A 21,845-nucleotide genomic window follows, 5' to 3' on the forward strand; every position below is an offset into this window, starting at 1 on the left:
GGTAGGAGCCCTCCCGGGAGTGGTGTGTTGCTTTTTACTCTTTGGGCTGATAGCTTTGAAGATATGTTCTGATGGTGGTGAGAGTGGAGCAGGACTGTCTCCGTGGCGCAATCGGCTAACGCGATCGGCTGTTAACCGAAAGGTTGGAGGTACGAGCCCTCCCGGGAGTGGTGTGTTGCTTTTTTTCTTTGGGCTGATAGCTTTGAAGATATGTTCTGATGGTGGTGAGAGTGGAGCACGACTGTCTCCGTGGCGCAATTGGCTATTCGATCGGCATTTAACTGAAAGGTTTGAGGTTTGAGCCCTTCTGGGAGAGGTGTGTTGCTTTTTTTTATTTTGGGCTGATAGCTTTGAAGATATGTAATGATGGTGGTGAGAGTGGAGCACGACTGTCTCCGTGGCGCAATTGGCTAGCGCGATCGGCTGTTAACCGAAAGGTTGGAGGTACGAGCCTACCCAGTGGAGGTGCGGCGCTTTTTTTTCTTTGGGCTGATAGCTTTGAAGATATGTTCTGATGGTGGTGAGAGTGGAGCACGACTGTCTCCGTGGCGCCATTGGCTAGCGCGATCGGCTGTCAACAGAAAGGTTGGAGGTTCGATTGATTGATTGATTGATTGATATGTGGGGTTTAACGTCCCAAAACCACTCTATGATTATGAGAGACGCCGTAGTGGAGGGCTCCGGAAATTTAGACCACATGGGGTTCTTTAACGTGCACCCAAATCTGAGCACACGGGCCTACAACATTTCCGCCTCCATCGGAAATGCAGCCGCCGCAGCCGGGATTCGAACCGGCGTCTTTCGGGTCAGCAAGTTTGGAGGTTCGAGTCCACCGGGAGTGGTGTATTGCTTTTTTTTCTTTGGGCTGATAGCTTTGAAGATATGTTCTGATGGTGGTGAGAGTGGAGCACGACTGTCTCCGTGGCGCAATTGGCTAGCGCGATCGGCCGTTAACCGAAAGGTTGGAGGTACGAGCCCACCCGGTGGTGGTGAGGCGCATTTTTTTCTTTGGGCTGATAGCTCTGAAGAAATGTTCTGACGGTGGTGAGAGTGGAGCGCGACTGTCTTCGTGGCGCAATTGGCTATGCGATCGGCTGTTAGCTTAAAGGTTGGAGGTCGGAGCCCTGCCGGGAGTGGTGTGTTGCTTTTTTTTCTTTGGGCTGATAGCTTTGAAGACATGTTCTCATCGTGGTGAGAGTGGAGCAGGACTGTCTCCGTGGCGCAATAGGCTAGCGCGATCGGCTGTTAACCGAAAGGTTGGAGGTACGAGCCCACCCGGTGGTGGTGCGGCACTTTTTTTCTTTGGGCTGATAGCTTTGAAGAAATGTTCTGATGGTGGTGCGAGTGGAGCACGTCTGTCTCCGTGGCTCAATTGGCTAGCGCGGTCGGCTGTTAACCGAAAGGTTGGAGGTTCGAGCCCTCCCGGGAGTGGTGTGTTGCTTTTTTTATTTTGGGCTGATAGCTTTGAAAATATGTTTTGATGGTGGTGAGTGTGGAGCAGGACTGTCTCCGTGACGCAATTGGCTAGCGCGATCGGCTGTTAACCGAAAGGTTGGAGGTACGAGCCCACCCGGTGGAGGTGCGGCGCTTTTTTTCTTTGGACTCATAGCTTTGAAGATATGTCCTGATGGTGGTGAGAGTGGAGCACGACTGTCTCCGTGGCGCAATTGGCTAGCGCGATCGGCTGTTAACCGAGAGGTTGGAGGTTCCAGCCCTCCCAGGAAGGGTTTGTTGCTTTTTTTTGGGCTGATAGCTTTGAAGATATGTTCTGATGGTGTTGAGAGTGGAGCAGGACTGTCTCCGTGGCGCAATGGGCTAGCGCTATCGGCTGTTAACCGAAAGGTTGGAGGTACGAGCCCACCCGGTGGTGGTGCGGCGCTTGTTTTTCTTTGGGCTGATAGCTTTGAAGATATGTTCTGATGGTGGTGAGAGTGGGGCACGACTGTCTCCGTGGCGCAATTGGCTAGCGCGATCAGCTGTTAACCGAAAGGTTAGAGGTACGAGCCCACCCGCTGGTGGTGCGGCGCTTTTTTTTCTTTGGGCTGATCGCTCTGAAGAAATGTTCTGACGGTGGTGTGAGTGGAGCACGACTGTCTCCGTGGCGCAATTGGCTAGCGCGATCGGCTGTTATCCGAAAGGTTGGAGGTTCGAGCCTTCCCGGGAGTGGTGTGTTGCTTTTTTTATTTTGGGCTGATAGCTTTGAAAATATGTTCTGATGGTGGTGAGTGTGGAGCAGGACTGTCTCCGTGGCGCAATTGGCTAGCGCGATCGGCTGTTAACCGAAAGGTTGGAGGTACGAGCCTACCCGGTGGAGGTGCGGCGCTTTTTTTTTCTTTGGGCTGATAGCTTTGAAGATATGTTCTGATGGTGGTGAGAGTGGAGCGCGACTGTCTCCGTGGCGCAATTGGCTAGCGCGATCGGCTGTTAACCGAGAGGTTGGAAGTTGGAGCCCACCCGGTGGTGGTGCGGCGCTTTTTTTTCTTTGGGCTGATAGCTTTGAAGATATGTTCTGATGGTGGTGAGAAGCGAGCACGACTGTCTCCAAGGCGCAATTGGCTATTCGATCGGCTGTTAACTGAAAGGTTTGAGGTTCGAGCCCTTCCGGGAGTGGTGTGTTGCTTTTTTTATTTTGGGCTGATAGCTTTGAAGATATGTAATGATGGTGGTGAGAGTGGAGTACGACTGTCTCGGTGGCGCAGTTGGCTAGCGCGATCGGCTGTTAACCGAAAGGTTGGAGGTACGAGCCCACCCGGTGGTGGTGTGGCGCTTTTTTTTCTTTGGGCTGATAGCTCTGAAGAATTGTTCTGACGGTGGTGAAAGTGGAGCACGACTGTCTTCGTGGCGCAATTGGCTATGCGATCGGCTGTTAACTGAAAGGTTGGAGGTTGGAGCCCTCCCGGGAGTGGTGTGTTGCGTTTTTTTCTTTGGGCTGATAGCTTTGAAGATATGTTCTCGTGGTGTGAGAGTGGAGCAGGACTGTCTCCGTGGCGCAATTGGCTAGCGCGATCGGCTGTCAACCGAAATTTGGAGGTACGAGCCCACCCGGTGGTGGTGCGGCGCTTTTTTTTCTTTGGGCTGATAGCTTTGAAGAAATGTTCTGATGGTGGTGAGAGTGGAGCACGTCTGTCTCCGTGGCTCAATTGGCTAGCGCGGTCGGCTGTTAACCGAAAGGTTGGAGGTTCGAGCCCTCCTGAGGGTGGTGTGTTGCTTTTTTTATTTTGGGCTGATAGCTTTGAAAATATGTTTTGATGGTGGTGAGTGTGGAGCATGACTGTCTCCGTGACGCAATTGGCTAGCGCGATCGGCTGTTAACCGAAAGGTTGGAGGGACGAGCCCTCCCGGGACTGGTGCGTTGCTTTTTTTTCTTTGGGCTGATAGCTTTACAGATATGTTCTGATGGTGGTAAGAGTGGAGCACGACTGTCTCCGTGGCGCAATTGGCTAGCGCGATCGGCTGTTAACCGAAAGGTTGGAGGTACGAGCCCAACCGGTGGTGGTGCGGCGCTTTTTTTCTTTGGACTGATAGCTCAGAAGAAATGTTCTGACGGTGGTGAGAGTGGAGCACGACTGTCTCCGTGGCGAAATTGGCTAGCGCGATCGGCTGTTAACCGAAAGGTTGGGGGTAGGAGCCCTCCCGGGAGTGGTGTGTTGCTTTTTACTCTTTGGGCTGATAGCTTTGAAGATATGTTCTGATGGTGGTGAGAGTGGAGCAGGACTGTCTCCGTGGCGCAATCGGCTAACGCGATCGGCTGTTAACCGAAAGGTTGGAGGTACGAGCCCTCCCGGGAGTGGTGCGGCGCTTTTTTTTTCTTTGGGCTGATAGCTTTGAAGAAATGTTCTGATGGTGGTGAGAGTGGAGCACGTCTGTCTCCGTGGCTCAATTGGCTAGCGCGGTCGGCTGTTAACCGAAAGGTTGGAGGTTCGAGCCCTCCCGAGGGTGGTGTGTTGCTTTTTTTATTTTGGGCTGATAGCTTTGAAAATATGTTTTGATGGTGGTGAGTGTGGAGCAGGACTGTCTCCCTGACGCAATTGGCTAGCGCGATCAGCTGTTAACCGAAAGGTTGGAGGTACGAGCCCACCCGGTGGAGGTGCGGCGCTTTTTTTTCTTTGGGCTGATAGCTTTACAGATATGTTCTGATGGTAGTGAGAGTGGAGCACGACTGTCTCCGTGGCGCAATTGGCTAGCGCGATCGGCTGTTAACCGAAAGGTTGGAGGTACGAGCCCAACCGGTGGTGGTGCGGCGCTTTTTTTCTTTGGACTGATAGCTCAGAAGAAATGTTCTGACGGTGGTGAGAGTGGAGCACGACTGTCTCCGTGGCGAAATTGGCTAGCGCGATCGGCTGTTAACCGAAAGGTTGGGGGTAGGAGCCCTCCCGGGAGTGGCGTGTTGCTTTTTACTCTTTGGGCTGATAGCTTTGAAGATATGTTTTGATGGTGGTGAGAGTGGAGCACGTCTGTCTCCGTGGCTCAATTGGCTAGCGCGGTCGGCTGTTAACCGAAAGGTTGGAGGTTCGAGCCCTCCCGGGAGTGTTGTGTTGCTTTTTTTATTTTGGGCTGATAGCTTTGAAAATATGTTTTGATGGTGGTGAGTGTGGAGCACGACTGTCTCCGTGGCGCAATTGGCTATGCGAAAGGCTGTTAACCGGAAGGTTGGAGGTTCGAGCCCTCCCGGGAGTGGTGTGTTGCTTTTTTTCTTTGGGCTGATAGCTTTGAAGATATGTTCTGATGGTGGTGAGAGTGGAGCAGGACTTCTCCGTGGCGCAATTGGCTAGCGCGATCGGCTGTTAACCGAAAGGTTGGAGGTACGAGCCCACCCGGTGGTTGTGCGGCGCTTTTTTTCTTTGGGCTGATAGCTCTGAAGAAATGTTCTGACGGTGGTGAGAGTGGAGCACAACTGTCTCCGTGGCGCATTTGGCTAGCGCGATCGGCTGTTAACCGAAAGGTTGGAGGTACGAGCCCTCCCGGGAGTGGTGTGTTGCTTTTTATTCTTTGGGCTGATAGCTTTGAAGATATGTTCTGATGTTGGTGAGAGTGGAGCAGGACTGTCTCCGTGGCGCAATTGGCTAACGTGATCGGCTGTTAACCGAAAGTTTGGAGGCACGAGCCCACGCAGTGGTGGTGCGGCGCTTTTTTTTCTTTGGGCTGATAGCTTTGAAGATATGTTCTGATGGTGGTGAGAGTGGAGCACGACTGTCTCCGTGGCGCAATTGGCTATTCGATCGGCTGTTGACTGAAAGTTTGGATGTTCGAGCCCTCCCGGGAGCAGTGTGTTGCTTTTTTTTCTTTGGGCTGATAGCTTCGAAGATATGTTCTGATGGTGGTGAGAGTGGAGCAGGACTGTCTCCGTGGCGCAATTGGCTGCCGCGATTGGCTGTTAACCGAAAGGTTTGAGTTCGGGCCCACCCGGTGCTGGTGCGGCGCTTTTTTTCTTTGGACTCATAGCTTTGAAGATATGTCCTGATGGTGGTGAGAGTGGAGCACGACTGTCTCCGTGGCGCAATTGGCTAGCGCGATCGGCTGTTAACCGAGAGGTTGGAGGTTCCAGCCCTCCCAGGAAGGGTTTGTTGCTTTTTTTTGGGCTGATAGCTTTGAAGATATGTTCTGATGGTGTTGAGAGTGGAGCAGGACTGTCTCCGTGGCGCAATGGGCTAGCGCTATCGGCTGTTAACCGAAAGGTTGGAGGTACGAGCCCACCCGGTGGTGGTGCGGCGCTTGTTTTTCTTTGGGCTGATAGCTTTGAAGATATGTTCTGATGGTGGTGAGAGTGGGGCACGACTGTCTCCGTGGCGCAATTGGCTAGCGCGATCAGCTGTTAACCGAAAGGTTAGAGGTACGAGCCCACCCGCTGGTGGTGCGGCGCTTTTTTTTCTTTGGGCTGATCGCTCTGAAGAAATGTTCTGACGGTGGTGTGAGTGGAGCACGACTGTCTCCGTGGCGCAATTGGCTAGCGCGATCGGCTGTTATCCGAAAGGTTGGAGGTTCGAGCCTTCCCGGGAGTGGTGTGTTGCTTTTTTTATTTTGGGCTGATAGCTTTGAAAATATGTTCTGATGGTGGTGAGTGTGGAGCAGGACTGTCTCCGTGGCGCAATTGGCTAGCGCGATCGGCTGTTAACCGAAAGGTTGGAGGTACGAGCCTACCCGGTGGAGGTGCGGCGCTTTTTTTTCTTTGGGCTGATAGCTTTGAAGATATGTTCTGATGGTGGTGAGAGTGGAGCGCGACTGTCTCCGTGGCGCAATTGGCTAGCGCGATCGGCTGTTAACCGAGAGGTTGGAAGTTGGAGCCCACCCGGTGGTGGTGCGGCGCTTTTTTTTCTTTGGGCTGATAGCTTTGAAGATATGTTCTGATGGTGGTGAGAAGCGAGCACGACTGTCTCCAAGGCGCAATTGGCTATTCGATCGGCTGTTAACTGAAAGGTTTGAGGTTCGAGCCCTTCCGGGAGTGGTGTGTTGCTTTTTTTATTTTGGGCTGATAGCTTTGAAGATATGTAATGATGGTGGTGAGAGTGGAGTACGACTGTCTCGGTGGCGCAGTTGGCTAGCGCGATCGGCTGTTAACCGAAAGGTTGGAGGTACGAGCCCACCCGGTGGTGGTGTGGCGCTTTTTTTTCTTTGGGCTGATAGCTCTGAAGAATTGTTCTGACGGTGGTGAAAGTGGAGCACGACTGTCTTCGTGGCGCAATTGGCTATGCGATCGGCTGTTAACTGAAAGGTTGGAGGTTGGAGCCCTCCCGGGAGTGGTGTGTTGCGTTTTTTTCTTTGGGCTGATAGCTTTGAAGATATGTTCTCGTGGTGTGAGAGTGGAGCAGGACTGTCTCCGTGGCGCAATTGGCTAGCGCGATCGGCTGTCAACCGAAATTTGGAGGTACGAGCCCACCCGGTGGTGGTGCGGCGCTTTTTTTTCTTTGGGCTGATAGCTTTGAAGAAATGTTCTGATGGTGGTGAGAGTGGAGCACGTCTGTCTCCGTGGCTCAATTGGCTAGCGCGGTCGGCTGTTAACCGAAAGGTTGGAGGTTCGAGCCCTCCTGAGGGTGGTGTGTTGCTTTTTTTATTTTGGGCTGATAGCTTTGAAAATATGTTTTGATGGTGGTGAGTGTGGAGCATGACTGTCTCCGTGACGCAATTGGCTAGCGCGATCGGCTGTTAACCGAAAGGTTGGAGGGACGAGCCCTCCCGGGACTGGTGCGTTGCTTTTTTTTCTTTGGGCTGATAGCTTTACAGATATGTTCTGATGGTGGTAAGAGTGGAGCACGACTGTCTCCGTGGCGCAATTGGCTAGCGCGATCGGCTGTTAACCGAAAGGTTGGAGGTACGAGCCCAACCGGTGGTGGTGCGGCGCTTTTTTTCTTTGGACTGATAGCTCAGAAGAAATGTTCTGACGGTGGTGAGAGTGGAGCACGACTGTCTCCGTGGCGAAATTGGCTAGCGCGATCGGCTGTTAACCGAAAGGTTGGGGGTAGGAGCCCTCCCGGGAGTGGTGTGTTGCTTTTTACTCTTTGGGCTGATAGCTTTGAAGATATGTTCTGATGGTGGTGAGAGTGGAGCAGGACTGTCTCCGTGGCGCAATCGGCTAACGCGATCGGCTGTTAACCGAAAGGTTGGAGGTACGAGCTCTCCCGGGAGTGGTGCGGCGCTTTTTTTTTCTTTGGGCTGATAGCTTTGAAGAAATGTTCTGATGGTGGTGAGAGTGGAGCACGTCTGTCTCCGTGGCTCAATTGGCTAGCGCGGTCGGCTGTTAACCGAAAGGTTGGAGGTTCGAGCCCTCCCGAGGGTGGTGTGTTGCTTTTTTTATTTTGGGCTGATAGCTTTGAAAATATGTTTTGATGGTGGTGAGTGTGGAGCAGGACTGTCTCCCTGACGCAATTGGCTAGCGCGATCAGCTGTTAACCGAAAGGTTGGAGGTACGAGCCCACCCGGTGGAGGTGCGGCGCTTTTTTTTCTTTGGGCTGATAGCTTTGAAAATATGTTTTGATGGTGGTGAGTGTGGAGCACGACTGTCTCCGTGGCGCAATTGGCTATGCGAAAGGCTGTTAACCGGAAGGTTGGAGGTTCGAGCCCTCCCGGGAGTGGTGTGTTGCTTTTTTTCTTTGGGCTGATAGCTTTGAAGATATGTTCTGATGGTGGTGAGAGTGGAGCAGGACTTCTCCGTGGCGCAATTGGCTAGCGCGATCGGCTGTTAACCGAAAGGTTGGAGGTACGAGCCCACCCGGTGGTTGTGCGGCGCTTTTTTTCTTTGGGCTGATAGCTCTGAAGAAATGTTCTGACGGTGGTGAGAGTGGAGCACAACTGTCTCCGTGGCGCATTTGGCTAGCGCGATCGGCTGTTAACCGAAAGGTTGGAGGTACGAGCCCTCCCGGGAGTGGTGTGTTGCTTTTTATTCTTTGGGCTGATAGCTTTGAAGATATGTTCTGATGTTGGTGAGAGTGGAGCAGGACTGTCTCCGTGGCGCAATTGGCTAACGTGATCGGCTGTTAACCGAAAGTTTGGAGGCACGAGCCCACGCAGTGGTGGTGCGGCGCTTTTTTTTCTTTGGGCTGATAGCTTTGAAGATATGTTCTGATGGTGGTGAGAGTGGAGCACGACTGTCTCCGTGGCGCAATTGGCTATTCGATCGGCTGTTGACTGAAAGTTTGGATGTTCGAGCCCTCCCGGGAGCAGTGTGTTGCTTTTTTTTCTTTGGGCTGATAGCTTCGAAGATATGTTCTGATGGTGGTGAGAGTGGAGCAGGACTGTCTCCGTGGCGCAATTGGCTGCCGCGATTGGCTGTTAACCGAAAGGTTTGAGTTCGGGCCCACCCGGTGCTGGTGCGGCGCTTTCTTTTCTTTAGGCTGATAGCTTTGAAGATATGTTCTGATGGTGATGAGAGTGAAGCACGACTGTCCCCGTGGCGCAATAGGCTAGCGCGATCGGCTGTTAACCGAAAGATTGGAGGTTTGAGCCCTCCCGGGAGTGGTGTGTTGTTTTTTTATTTCGGGCTGATAGCTTTGAAGATATGTTCTGGTGGTGGTGAGTGTGGAGCAGGACTGTCTCCGTGGCGCAATTGGCTAGCGCGATCGGCTGTTAACCGAAAGGTTGGACGTACGAGCCCTCCCGGGAGTGGTGCATTGCTTTTTTTTCTTTGGGCTGATAGCTTTGAAGATATGTTCTGATGTTGGTGAGAGTGGAGCAGGACTGTCTCCGTGGCGCAATCAGCTAACGCGATCGGCTGTTAACCGAAAGGTTGGAGGTACGAGCCCTCCCGGGAGTGGTGTGTTGCTTTCTTTATTTTGGGCTGGTAGCTTTGAAGATATGTTCTGATGGTGGTGAGAGTGGAGCACGACTGTCTCCGGTGCGCAATTGGCTAGCGCGATCGGCTGTTAACCGAAAGGTTGGAGGTACGAGCCCACCTGGTGGTGGTGCGGCGCTTTTTTTCCTTTGGGCTGATAGCTTTGAAGATATGTTCTGATGGTGGTGAGAGTGGAGCACGACTGTCTCCATGGCGCAATTGGCTATTCGATCGTCTGTTAACTGAAAGGTTGGAGGTTCGAGCCCTCCCGGGAGTGGTGTGTTGCTTTTTTTCTTTGGGCTGATAGCTTTGAAGATATGTTCTGATGGTGGTGAGAGTGGAGCAGGACTTCTCCGTGGCGCAATTGGCTAGCGCGATCGGCTGTTAACCGAAAGGTTGGAGGTACGAGCCCACCCGGTGGTTGTGCGGCGCTTTTTTTCTTTGGGCTGATAGCTCTGAAGAAATGTTCTGACGGTGGTGAGAGTGGAGCACAACTGTCTCCGTGGCGCATTTGGCTAGCGCGATCGGCTGTTAACCGAAAGGTTGGAGGTACGAGCCCTCCCGGGAGTGGTGTGTTGCTTTTTATTCTTTGGGCTGATAGCTTTGAAGATATGTTCTGATGTTGGTGAGAGTGGAGCAGGACTGTCTCCGTGGCGCAATTGGCTAACGTGATCGGCTGTTAACCGAAAGTTTGGAGGCACGAGCCCACGCAGTGGTGGTGCGGCGCTTTTTTTTCTTTGGGCTGATAGCTTTGAAGATATGTTCTGATGGTGGTGAGAGTGGAGCACGACTGTCTCCGTGGCGCAATTGGCTATTCGATCGGCTGTTGACTGAAAGTTTGGATGTTCGAGCCCTCCCGGGAGCAGTGTGTTGCTTTTTTTTCTTTGGGCTGATAGCTTCGAAGATATGTTCTGATGGTGGTGAGAGTGGAGCAGGACTGTCTCCGTGGCGCAATTGGCTGCCGCGATTGGCTGTTAACCGAAAGGTTTGAGTTCGGGCCCACCCGGTGCTGGTGCGGCGCTTTCTTTTCTTTAGGCTGATAGCTTTGAAGATATGTTCTGATGGTGATGAGAGTGAAGCACGACTGTCCCCGTGGCGCAATAGGCTAGCGCGATCGGCTGTTAACCGAAAGATTGGAGGTTTGAGCCCTCCCGGGAGTGGTGTGTTGTTTTTTTATTTCGGGCTGATAGCTTTGAAGATATGTTCTGGTGGTGGTGAGTGTGGAGCAGGACTGTCTCCGTGGCGCAATTGGCTAGCGCGATCGGCTGTTAACCGAAAGGTTGGACGTACGAGCCCTCCCGGGAGTGGTGCATTGCTTTTTTTTCTTTGGGCTGATAGCTTTGAAGATATGTTCTGATGTTGGTGAGAGTGGAGCAGGACTGTCTCCGTGGCGCAATCAGCTAACGCGATCGGCTGTTAACCGAAAGGTTGGAGGTACGAGCCCTCCCGGGAGTGGTGTGTTGCTTTCTTTATTTTGGGCTGGTAGCTTTCAAGATATGTTCTGATGGTGGTGAGAGTGGAGCACGACTGTCTCCGTGGCGCAATTGGCTAGCGCGATCGGCTGTTAACCGAAAGGTTGGAGGTACGAGCCCACCTGGTGGTGGTGCGGCGCTTTTTTTCCTTTGGGCTGATAGCTTTGAAGATATGTTCTGATGGTGGTGAGAGTGGAGCACGACTGTCTCCATGGCGCAATTGGCTATTCGATCGTCTGTTAACTGAAAGGTTTGAGGTTCGAGCCCTTCCGGGAGTGGTGTGTTGCTTTTTGATTTTGGGCTGATAGCTTTGAAGATATGTAATGATGTTGGTGAGAGTGGAGCATGACTGTCTCCATGGCGCAATTGGCTATGCGATCGGCTGTTAACTGAAAGGTTGGAGGTTCGAGCCCTCGCGGGAGTGGTGTGTTGCTTTTTTTGGGGGCTGATTGCTTTGAAGATATGTTCTGATGGTGGTGAGAGTGGAGCAGGACTGTCCCCGTGGCGCAATTGGCTAGCGCGATCGGCTGTTAATCGAAAGGTTTGAGGTTCAGGCCCACCTGGTGCTGGTGCGGCGCTTTTTTTTGGGGCTGATAGCTTTGAAGATATGTTCTGAAGGTGGTGAAAGTGGAGCACGACTGTCCCCGTGGCGCAATAGGCTAGCGCGATCGGCTGTTAACCGAAAGGTTGGAGGTTTGAGCCCTCCCGGGAGTGGTGCATTGCTTTTTTTTCTTTGGGCTGATAGCTTTGAAGGTATGTTCTCATGGTGGTGAGAGTGGAGCACGACTGTCTCCGTGGCGCTATTGGCTAGCGCGATCGGCTGTTAACCGATAGGTTGGAGGTTCGAGCCCACCCGGTGGTGGTGCGGCGCTTTTTTTTCTTTGGGCTGATAGCTTCGAAGATGTGTTCTGATGGTGGTAAGAGTGGAGCACGACTGTCTCCGCGGCGCAATTGGCTAGCGCTATCGGCTGTTAACCGAAAGGTTGGAGGTTCGGGCCCACCTGGAGGTGGTGCGGCGCTTTTTTTTCTTTGGGCTGATAGCTTTGAAGATATGTTCTGATGGTGGTGAGAGTGGAGCACGACTGTCTCCGTGGCGCAATTGACTAGCGCGATCGGCTGTTAACCGAAAGGTTGGAGGTTCGAGCCCACCCGGTGGTGGTGTGGCGCTTTTTTTTCTTTGGGCTGATAGCTTTGAAGATATGTTCTGATGGTGTTGAGAGTGGAGCAGGACTGTCCCCGTGGCGCAATGGGCTAGCGCGATCGGCTGTTAACCGAAAGCTTGGAGGTACGAGCCCACTTGGTGGTGGTGTGGCGCTTGTTTTTCTTTGGGCTGATAGCTTTGAAGATATGTTCTGATGGTGGTGAGAGTGGAGCACGACTGTCTCTGTGGCGCAATTGGCTAGCGCGATCGGCTGTTAACCGAAAGGTTGGAGGTTCGAGCCCTCCCGGGAGTCGTGTGTTGCTTTTTTTAATTTGGGCTGATAGCTTTGAAGATATGTATTGATGGTGGTGAGAGTGGAGCACGACTGTCTCCGTGGCACAATTGGCTAGCGCGATCGGCTGTTAACCGAAAGTTGGAGGTACAAGCCCACCCGGTGGTGGTGTGGCGCTTTTTTTTCTTTGGGCTGATAGCGTTGAAGATATGTTCTGATGTTGGTGAGAGTGGAGCAGGACTGTCTCCGTGGCGCAATCGGCTAACGCGATCGGCTGTTAACACAAAGGTTGGAGGTACGAGCCTTCCCGGGAGTGGTGTGTTGCTTTTTTTATTTTGGGCTGATAGCTTTGAAGATATGTTCTGATGGTAGTGAGAGTGGAGCACGACTGTCTCCGTGGCGCGATTGGCTAGCGCGATCGGCTGTTAACCGAAAGGTTGGAGGTACGAGCCCACCCGGTGCTGGTGCGGCGCTTTCTTTTCTTTGGGCTGATAGCTTTGAAGATATGTTCTGATGGTGGTGAGAGTGGAGCACGACTGTCTCCATGGCGCAATTGGCTATTCGATCGGCTGTTAACTGAAAGGTTTGAGGTTCGAGCCTTTCCGGGAGTTGTGTGTTGCTTTTTTATTTTGGGCAGATAGCTTTGAAGATATGTAATGATGGTGGTGAGAGTGGAGCACGACTGTCTCCGTGGCGCAATTGGCTAGCGCGATCGGCTGTTAACCGAAAGGTTGGAGGTTCGAGCCCTCCCGGGAGTGGTGTGTTGCTTTTTTTATTTTGGGCTGATAGCTTTGAAGATATGTAATGATGGTGGTGAGAGTTGAGCAGGACTGTCTCCGTGGCGCAATTGGCTAGCGCGATCGGCTGTTAACCAAAAGGTTGGAGGTACGAGCCCTCCCGGGAGTGGTGTGTTGCTTTTTTTATTTTGGGCTGATAGCTTTGAAGATATGTTCTGATGGTGTTGAGAGTGGAGCGCGACTGTCTCCGTGGCGCAATTGGCTAGCGCGATCGGCTGTTAACCGAAAGGTTGGAGGTACGAGCCCACCCGGTGGTGGTTCGGCGCTTTTTTTTCTTTGGGCTGATAGCTTTGAAGATATGTTCTGATGGAGTTGAGAGTGGAGCACGACTGTCTCCGTGGCGCTATTGGCTAGCGCGATCGGCTGTTAACCGAAAGGTTGGAGGTTCGAGCCCTCCCGGGAGTGGTGTGTTGCTTTTTTTATTTTGGGCTGATAGCTTTGAAGATATGTAATGATGGTGGTGAGAGTTGAGCAGGACTGTCTCCGTGGCGCAATTGGCTAGCGCGATCGGCTGTTAACCAAAAGGTTGGAGGTACGAGCCCTCCCGGGAGTGGTGTGTTGCTTTTTTTATTTTGGGCTGATAGCTTTGAAGATATGTTCTGATGGTGGTGAGAGTGGAGCGCGACTGTCTCCGTGGCGCAATTGGCTAGCGCGATCGGCTGTTAACCGAAAGGTTGGAGGTACGAGCCCACCCGGTGGTGTTGCGGCGCTTTTTTTCTTTGGGCTGATAGCTCTGAAGAAATGTTCTGACGGTGGTGAGAGTGGAGCACAACTGTCTCCGTGGCGCATTTGGCTAGCGCGATCGGCTGTTAACCGAAAGGTTGGAGGTACGAGCCCTCCCGGGAGTGGTGCGGCGCTTTTTTTTCTTTGGGCTGATAGCTTTGAAGATATGTTCTGATGGTGGTGATAGTGGAGCACGACTGTCTCCGTGGCGCAATTGGCTATTCGATCGGCTGTTGACTGAAAGTTTGGATGTTCGAGCCCTCCCGGGAGCAGTGTGTTGCTTTTTTTTCTTTGGGCTGATAGCTTCGAAGATATGTTCTGATGGTGGTGAGAGTGGAGCAGGACTGTCTCCGTGGCGCAATTGGCTGCCGCGATTGGCTGTTAACCGAAAGGTTTGAGTTCGGGCCCACCCGGTGCTGGTGCGGCGCTTTCTTTTCTTTAGGCTGATAGCTTTGAAGATATGTTCTGATGGTGGTGAGAGTGAAGCACGACTGTCCCCGTGGCGCAATAGGCTAGCGCGATCGGCTGTTAACCGAAAGATTGGAGGTTTGAGCCCTCCCGGGAGTGGTGTGTTGTTTTTTTATTTCGGGCTGATAGCTTTGAAGATATGTTCTGGTGGTGGTGAGAGTGGAGCACGACTGTCTCCGTGGCGCTATTGGCTAGCGCGATCGGCTGTTAACCGAAAGGTTGGAGGTTCGAGCCCACACGGTAGTGGTGCGGCGCTTTTTTTTTCTTTGGGCTGATAGCTTTGAAGATGTGTTCTGATGGTGGTAAGAGTGGAGCACGACTGTCTCCGTGGCGCAATTGGCTAGCGCTATCCGCTGTTAACCGAAAGGTTGGAGGTTCGGGCCCACCTGGTGGTGGTGCGGCGCTTTTTTTTCTTTGGGCTGATAGCTTTGAAGATATGTTCTGATGGTGGTGAGAGTGGAGCACGACTGTCTCCGTGGCGCAATTGTCTAGCGCGATCGGCTGTTAACCGAAAGGTTGGAGGTACGAGCCCACCCGGTGGTGGTGCGGCGCTTTTTTTCTTTGGGCTGATAGCTTTGAAGATATGTTCTGATGGTGGTGAGAGTGGAGCAGGACTGTCTCCGTGGCGCAATCAGCTAACGCGATCGGCTGTTAACCGAAAGGTTGGAGGTACGAGCCCTCCCGGGAGTGGTGTGTTGCTTTCTTTATTTTGGGCTGGTAGCTTTGAAGATATGTTCTGATGGTGGTGAGAGTGGAGCACGACTGTCTCCGTGGCGCAATTGGCTAGCGCGATCGGCTGTTAACCGAAAGGTTGGAGGTACGAGCCCACCTGGTGGTGGTGCGGCGCTTTTTTTCCTTTGGGCTGATAGCTTTGAAGATATGTTCTGATGGTGGTGAGAGTGGAGCACGACTGTCTCCATGGCGCAATTGGCTATTCGATCGGCTGTTAACTGAAAGGTTTGAGGTTCGAGCCCTTCCGGGAGTGGTGTGTTGCTTTTTTATTTTGGGCTGATAGCTTTGAAGATATGTAATGGTGTTGGTGAGAGTGGAGCATGACTGTCTCCATGGCGCAATTGGCTATGCGATCGGCTGTTAACTGAAAGGTTGGAGGTTCGAGCCCTCGCGGGAGTGGTGTGTTGCTTTTTTTGGGGGCTGATTGCTTTGAAGATATGTTCTGATGGTGGTGAGAGTGGAGCAGGACTGTCTCCTTGGCGCAATTGGCTAGCGCGATCGGCTGTTAATCGAAAGGTTTGAGGTTCAGGCCCACCTGGTGCTGGTGCGGCGCTTTTTTTTTGGGCTGATAGCTTTGAAGATATGTTCTGAAGGTGGTGAGTGGAGCACGACTGTCCCCGTGGCGCAATAGGCTAGCGCGATTGGCTGTTAACCGAAAGGTTGGAGGTTTGAGCCCTCCCGGGAGTGGTGCATTGCTTTTTTTTCTTTGGGCTGATAGCTTGAAGATATGTTCTCATGGTGGTGAGAGTGGAGCACGACTGTCTCCGTGGCGCTATTGGCTAGCGCGATCGGCTGTTAACCGATAGGTTGGAGGTTCGAGCCCACCCGGTGGTGGTGCGGCGCTTTTTTTTCTTTGGGCTGATAGCTTCGAAGATGTGTTCTGATGGTGGTAAGAGTGGAGCACGACTGTCTCCGCGGCGCAATTGGCTAGCGCTATCGGCTGTTAACCGAAAGGTTGGAGGTTCGGGCCCACCTGGTGGTGGTGCGGCGCTTTTTTTTCTTTGGGCTGATAGCGTTGAAGATATGTTCTGATGGTGGTGAGAGTGGAGCACGACTGTCTCCGTGGCGCAATTGGCTAGCGCGATCGGCTGTTAACCGAAAGGTTGGAGGTACGAGCCCACCCGGTGGTGGTGCAGCGCTTTTTTTTCTTTGGGCTGATAGCTTTGAAGATATGTTCTGATGGTGTTGAGAGTGGAGCAGGACTGTCCAAGTGGCGCAATGGGCTAGCGCGATCGGCTGTTAACCGAAAGGTTGGAGGTACGAGCCCACTTGGTGGTGGTGTGGCGCTTGTTTTTCTTTGGGCTGATAGCTTTGAAGATATGTTCTGATGGTGGTGAGAGTGGAGCACGACTGTCTCTGTGGCGCAATTGGCTAGCGCGATCGGCTGTTAACCGAAAGGTTGGAGGTTCGAGCCCTCCCGGGAGTCGTGTGTTGCTTTTTTTAATTTGGGCTGATAGCTTTGAAGATATGTATTGATGGTGGTGAGAGTGGAGCACGACTGTCTCCGTGGCGCAATTGGCTAGCGCGATCGGCTGTTAACCGAAAGTTGGAGGTACAAGCCCACCCGGTGGTGGTGTGGCGCTTTTTTTTCTTTGGGCTGATAGCGTTGAAGATATGTTCTGATGTTGGTGAGAGTGGAGCAGGACTGTCTCCGTGGCGCAATCGGCTAACGCGATCTGCTGTTAACCAAAAGGTTGGAGGTACGAGCCCTCCCGGGAGTGGTGTGTTGCTTTTTTTATTTTGGGCTGATAGCTTTGAAGATATGTTCTGATGGTGGTGAGAGTGGAGCACGACTGTCTCCGTGGCGCAATTGGCTAGCGCGATCGGCTGTTAACCGAAAGGTTGGAGGTACGAGCCCACCCGGTGCTGGTGCGGCGCTTTCTTTTCTTTGGGCTGATAGCTTTGAAGATATGTTCTGATGGTGGTGAGAGTGGAGCACGACTGTCTCCATGGCGCAATTGGCTATTCGATCGGCTGTTAACTGAAAGGTTTGAGGTTCGAGCCTTTCCGGGAGTTGTGTGTTGCTTTTTTATTTTGGGCAGATAGCTTTGAAGATATGTAATGATGGTGGTGAGAGTGGAGCACGACTGTCTCCGTGGCGCAATTGGCTAGCGCGATCGGCTGTTAACCGAAAGGTTGGAGGTTCGAGCCCTCCCGGGAGTGGTGTGTTGCTTTTTTATTTTGGGCTGATAGCTTTGAAGATATGTAATGATGGTGGTGAGAGTTGAGCAGGACTGTCTCCGTGGCGCAATTGGCTAGCGCGATCGGCTGTTAACCAAAAGGTTGGAGGTACGAGCCCTCCCGGGAGTGGTGTGTTGCTTTTTTTATTTTGGGCTGATAGCTTTGAAGATATGTTCTGATGGTGGTGAGAGTGGAGCGCGACTGTCTCCGTGGCGCAATTGGCTAGCGCGATCGGCTGTTAACCGAAAGGTTGGAGGTACGAGCCCACCCGGTGGTGGTGCGGCGCTTTTTTTTCTTTGGGCTGATAGCTTTGAAGATATGTTCTGATGGTGTTGAGAGTGGAGCACGACTGTCTCCGTGGCGCTATTGGCTAGCGCGATCGGCTGTTAACCGAAAGGTTGGAGGTTCGAGCCCTCCCGGGAGTGGTGTGTTGCTTTTTTTATTTTGGGCTGATAGCTTTGAAGATATGTAATGATGGTGGTGAGAGTTGAGCAGGACTGTCTCCGTGGCGCAATTGGCTAGCGCGATCGGCTGTTAACCAAAAGGTTGGAGGTTCGAGCCCTCCCGGGAGTCGTGTGTTGCTTTTTTTAATTTGGGCTGATAGCTTTGAAGATATGTATTGATGGTGGTGAGAGTGGAGCACGACTGTCTCCGTGGCGCAATTGGCTAGCGCGATCGGCTGTTAACCGAAAGTTTGAGGTACAAGCCCACCCGGTGGTGGTGTGGCGCTTTTTTTTCTTTGGGCAGATAGCGTTGAAGATATGTTCTGATGTTGGTGAGAGTGGAGCAGGACTGTCTCCGTGGCGCAATCGGCTAACGCGATCGGCTGTTAACCAAAAGGTTGGAGGTACGAGCCCTCCCGGGAGTGGTGTGTTGCTTTTTTTATTTTGGGCTGATAGCTTTGAAGATATGTTCTGATGGTGGTGAGAGTGGAGCATGACTGTCTCCGTGGCGCAATTGGCTAGCGCGATCGGCTGTTAACCGAAAGGTTGGAGGTACGAGCCCACCCGGTGCTGGTGCGGCGCTTTCTTTTCTTTGGGCTGATAGCTTTGAAGATATGTTCTGATGGTGGTGAGAGTGGAGCACGACTGTCTCCATGGCGCAATTGGCTATTCGATCGGCTGTTAACTGAAAGGTTTGAGGTTCGAGCCTTTCCGGGAGTTGTGTGTTGCTTTTTTATTTTGGGCAGATAGCTTTGAAGATATGTTCTGATGGTGGTGAGAGTGGAGCACGACTGTATCCATGGTGCAATTGGCTATTCGATCGGCTGTTAACTGAAAGGTTTGAGGTTCGAGCCCTTCCGGGAGTGGTGCGGCGCTTTTTTTTCTTTGGGCTGATAGCTTTGAACAAATGTTCTGATGGTGGTGAGAGTTGAGCACGTCTGTCTCCGTGGCGCAATTGGCTAGCGCGGTCGGCTGTTAACCGAAAGGTTGGAGGTTCGAGCCCTCCCGGGAGTGGTGTGTTGCTTTTTTATTTTTTGCTGATAGCTTTGAAAATATCTTTTGATGTAGGTGAGTGCGGAGCAGGACTGTCTCCGTGACGCAATTGGCTAGCTCGATCGGCTGTTAACCGAAAGGTTGGAGGTACGAGCCCACCCGGTGGAGGTGCGGCGCTTTTTTTTCTTTGGACTGATAGCTTTGAAGATATGTCCTGATGGTGGTGAGAGTGGAGCACGACTGTCTCTGTGGCGCAATTGGCTAGCGCGAGCGACTGTTAACCGAGAGGTTGGAGGTTCGAGCCCACCCGGTGGTGGTGCGGCGATTTTTTTCCTTTAGGCTGATAGCTCTGAAAAAATGTTCAGACAGTGGTGAGAGTGGAGCACGGCTGTCTTCATGGCGCAAGTGGCTATGCGATCGGCTGTTAACTGAAAAGTTGGAGGTTCCAGCCCTCTCGGGAGTGGTTTGTTGCTTTTTTTTGGGGCTGATAGCTTAGAAGATTTGTTCTGATGGTGGTGAGAGTGGAGCACGACTGTCTCCGTGGCGCAATTTGCTAGCGCGATTGGCTGTTAACCGAAAGGTTGGAGGTACGAGCCCACACGGTGGTGGTCCGGCACTTTTTTTTTCTTTGGACTGATAGCTCTGAAGAAATGTTCTGACGGTGGTGAGAGTGGAGCACGACTGTCTCCGTGGCGCAATTGGCTATGCGAAAGGCTGTTAACCGGAAGGTTGGATGTTCGAGCCCTCCCGGGAGTGGTGTGTTGCTTTTTTTTGAGGCTGATAGCTTTGAAGATATGTTTTGATGGTGGTGAGAGTGGAGCAGGACTGTCTCCGTGGCGCAATTTGCTAGCGCGATTGGCTGTTAACCGAAAGGTTGGAGGTACGAGCCCACACGGTGGTGGTCCGGCACTTTTCTTTTCTTTGGACTGATAGCTCTGAAGAAATGTTCTGACGGTGGTGAGAGTGGAGCATGGCTGTCTTCATGGCGCAAGTGGCTATGCGATCGGCTGTTAACTGAAAAGTTGGAGGTTCCAGTCCTCTCGGGAGTGGTTTGTTGCTTTTTTTTGGGCTGATAGCTTAGAAGATTTGTTCTGATGGTGGTGAGAGTGGAGCACGACTGTCTCCGTGGCGCAATTTGCTAGCGCGATTGGCTGTTAACCGAAAGGTTGGAGGTACGAGCCCACACGGTGGTGGTCCGGCACTTTTTTTTTCTTTGGACTGATAGCTCTGAAGAAATGTTCTGACGGTGGTGAGAGTGGAGCACGACTGTCTCCGTGGCGCAATTGGCTATGCGAAAGGCTGGTAACCGGAAGGTTGGAGGTTCGAGCCCTCCCGGGAATGGTGTGTTGCTTTTTTTTAGGCTGATAGCTTTGAAGATATGTTTTGATGGTGGTGAGAGTGGAGCAGGACTGTCTCCGTGGCGCAATAGGCTAGCGCCATCGGCTGTTAACCGAAAGGTTGGAGGTACGAGCCCACCCGGTGGTGGTGCGGCGCTTTTTTTCTTTGGGCTCATAGCTCTGAAGAAATGTTCTGACGGTGGTGAGAGTGGAGCACGGCTGTCTCCGTGGCGCATTTGGCTAGCGCGATCGGCTGTTAACTAAAAGGTTGGAGGTACGAGCCCTCCCGGGAGTGGTGTGTTGCTTTTTTTTCTTTGGGCTGATAGCTTTGAAAATATGTTCTGATGGTGGTGAGTGTGGAGCAGGACTGTCTCCGTGAAGCAATTGGCTAGCGCGATCGGCTGTTAACCGAAAGGTTGGAGGTACGAGCCCACCCGGTGCTGGTGCGGCGCTTTCTTTTCTTTGGGCTGATAGCTTTGAAGATATGTTCTGATGGTGGTGAGAGTGGAGCACGACTGTCCCCGTGGCGCAATAGGCTAGCGCGATCGGCTGTTAACCGAAAGGTTGGAGGTTTGAGCCCTCCCGGGAGTGGTGTGTTGCTTTTTTTTCTTTGGGCTTATAGTTTTGAAGATATGTTCTCATGGTGGTGAGAGTGGAGCAGGACTGTCTCCGTGGCGCAATTGACTAGCGCGATCGGCTGTTAACCGAAATTTGGAGGTACGAGTCCACCCGGTGGTGGTGCGGCGCTTTTTTTTCTTTGGGCTGATAGCTTTGAAGAAATGTCCTGATGGTGGTGAGAGTGGAGCACGTCTGTCTCCGTGGCGCAATTGGCTAGCGCGATCGGCTGTTAACCGAAAGGTTGGAGGTTTGAGCCCTCCCGGGAGTGGTGTGTTGCTTTTTTTATTTTGGGCTGATAGCTTTGAAACTATGTTCTGATGGTGGTGAGTGTGGAGCAGGACTGTCTCCGTGGCGCAATTGGCTAGCGCGATCGGCTGTAAACCGAAAGGTTGGAGGTACGAGCCTACCCGGTGGAGGTGCGGCGCTTTTTTTTCTTTGGGCTGATAGCTTTGAAGATATGTTCTGATGGTGGTGAGAGTGGAGCACGACTGTCTCCGTGGCGCAACTGGCTAGCGCGATCGGCTGTTAACCGAAAGGTTGGAGGTTCGAGCCCTCCCGGGAGTGGTGTGTTGCGTTTTTTATTTTGGGCTGATAGCTTTGAAGATATGTAATGATGGTGGTGAGAGTTGAGCAGGACTGTCTCCGTGGCGCAATTGGCTAGCGCGATCGGCTGTTAACCAAAAGGTTGGAGGTACGAGCCCTCCCGGGAGTGGTGTGTTGCTTTTTTTATTTTGGGCTGATAGCTTTGAAGATATGTTCTGATGGTGGTGAGAGTGGAGCGCGACTGTCTCCGTGGCGCAATTGGCTAGCGCGATCGGCTGTTAACCGAAAGGTTGGAGGTACGAGCCCACCCGGTGGTGGTGCGGCGCTTTTTTTTCTTTGGGCTGATAGCTTTGAAGATATGTTCTGATGGTGGTGAGAGTGGAGCACGACTGCCTCCATGGCGCAATTGGTTATTCGATCGGCTGTTAACTGAAAGGTTTGAGGTTCGAGCCCTTCCGGTAGTGGTGCGGCGCTTTTTTTTCTTTGGGCTGATAGCTTTGAACAAATGTTCTGATGGTGGTGAGAGTTGAGCACGTCTGTCTCCGTGGCGCAATTGGCTAGCGCGGTCGGCTGTTAACCGAAAGGTTGGAGGTTCGAGCCCTCCCGGGAGTGGTGTGTTGCTTTTTTATTTTTTGCTGATAGCTTTGAAAATATCTTTTGATGTAGGTGAGTGTGGAGCAGGACTGTCTCCGTGATGCAATTGGCTAGCTCGATCGGCTGTTAACCGAAAGGTTGGAGGTACGAGCCCACCCGGTGGAGGTGCGGCGCTTTTTTTTCTTTGGACTGATAGCTTTGAAGATATGTCCTGATGGTGGTGAGAGTGGAGCACGACTGTCTCTGTGG

This window comes from Rhipicephalus microplus, chromosome 2 (genome assembly GCF_043290135.1).
Source record: "Rhipicephalus microplus isolate Deutch F79 chromosome 2, USDA_Rmic, whole genome shotgun sequence".
Classification (NCBI taxonomy): Eukaryota; Metazoa; Arthropoda; class Arachnida; order Ixodida; family Ixodidae; genus Rhipicephalus; species Rhipicephalus microplus.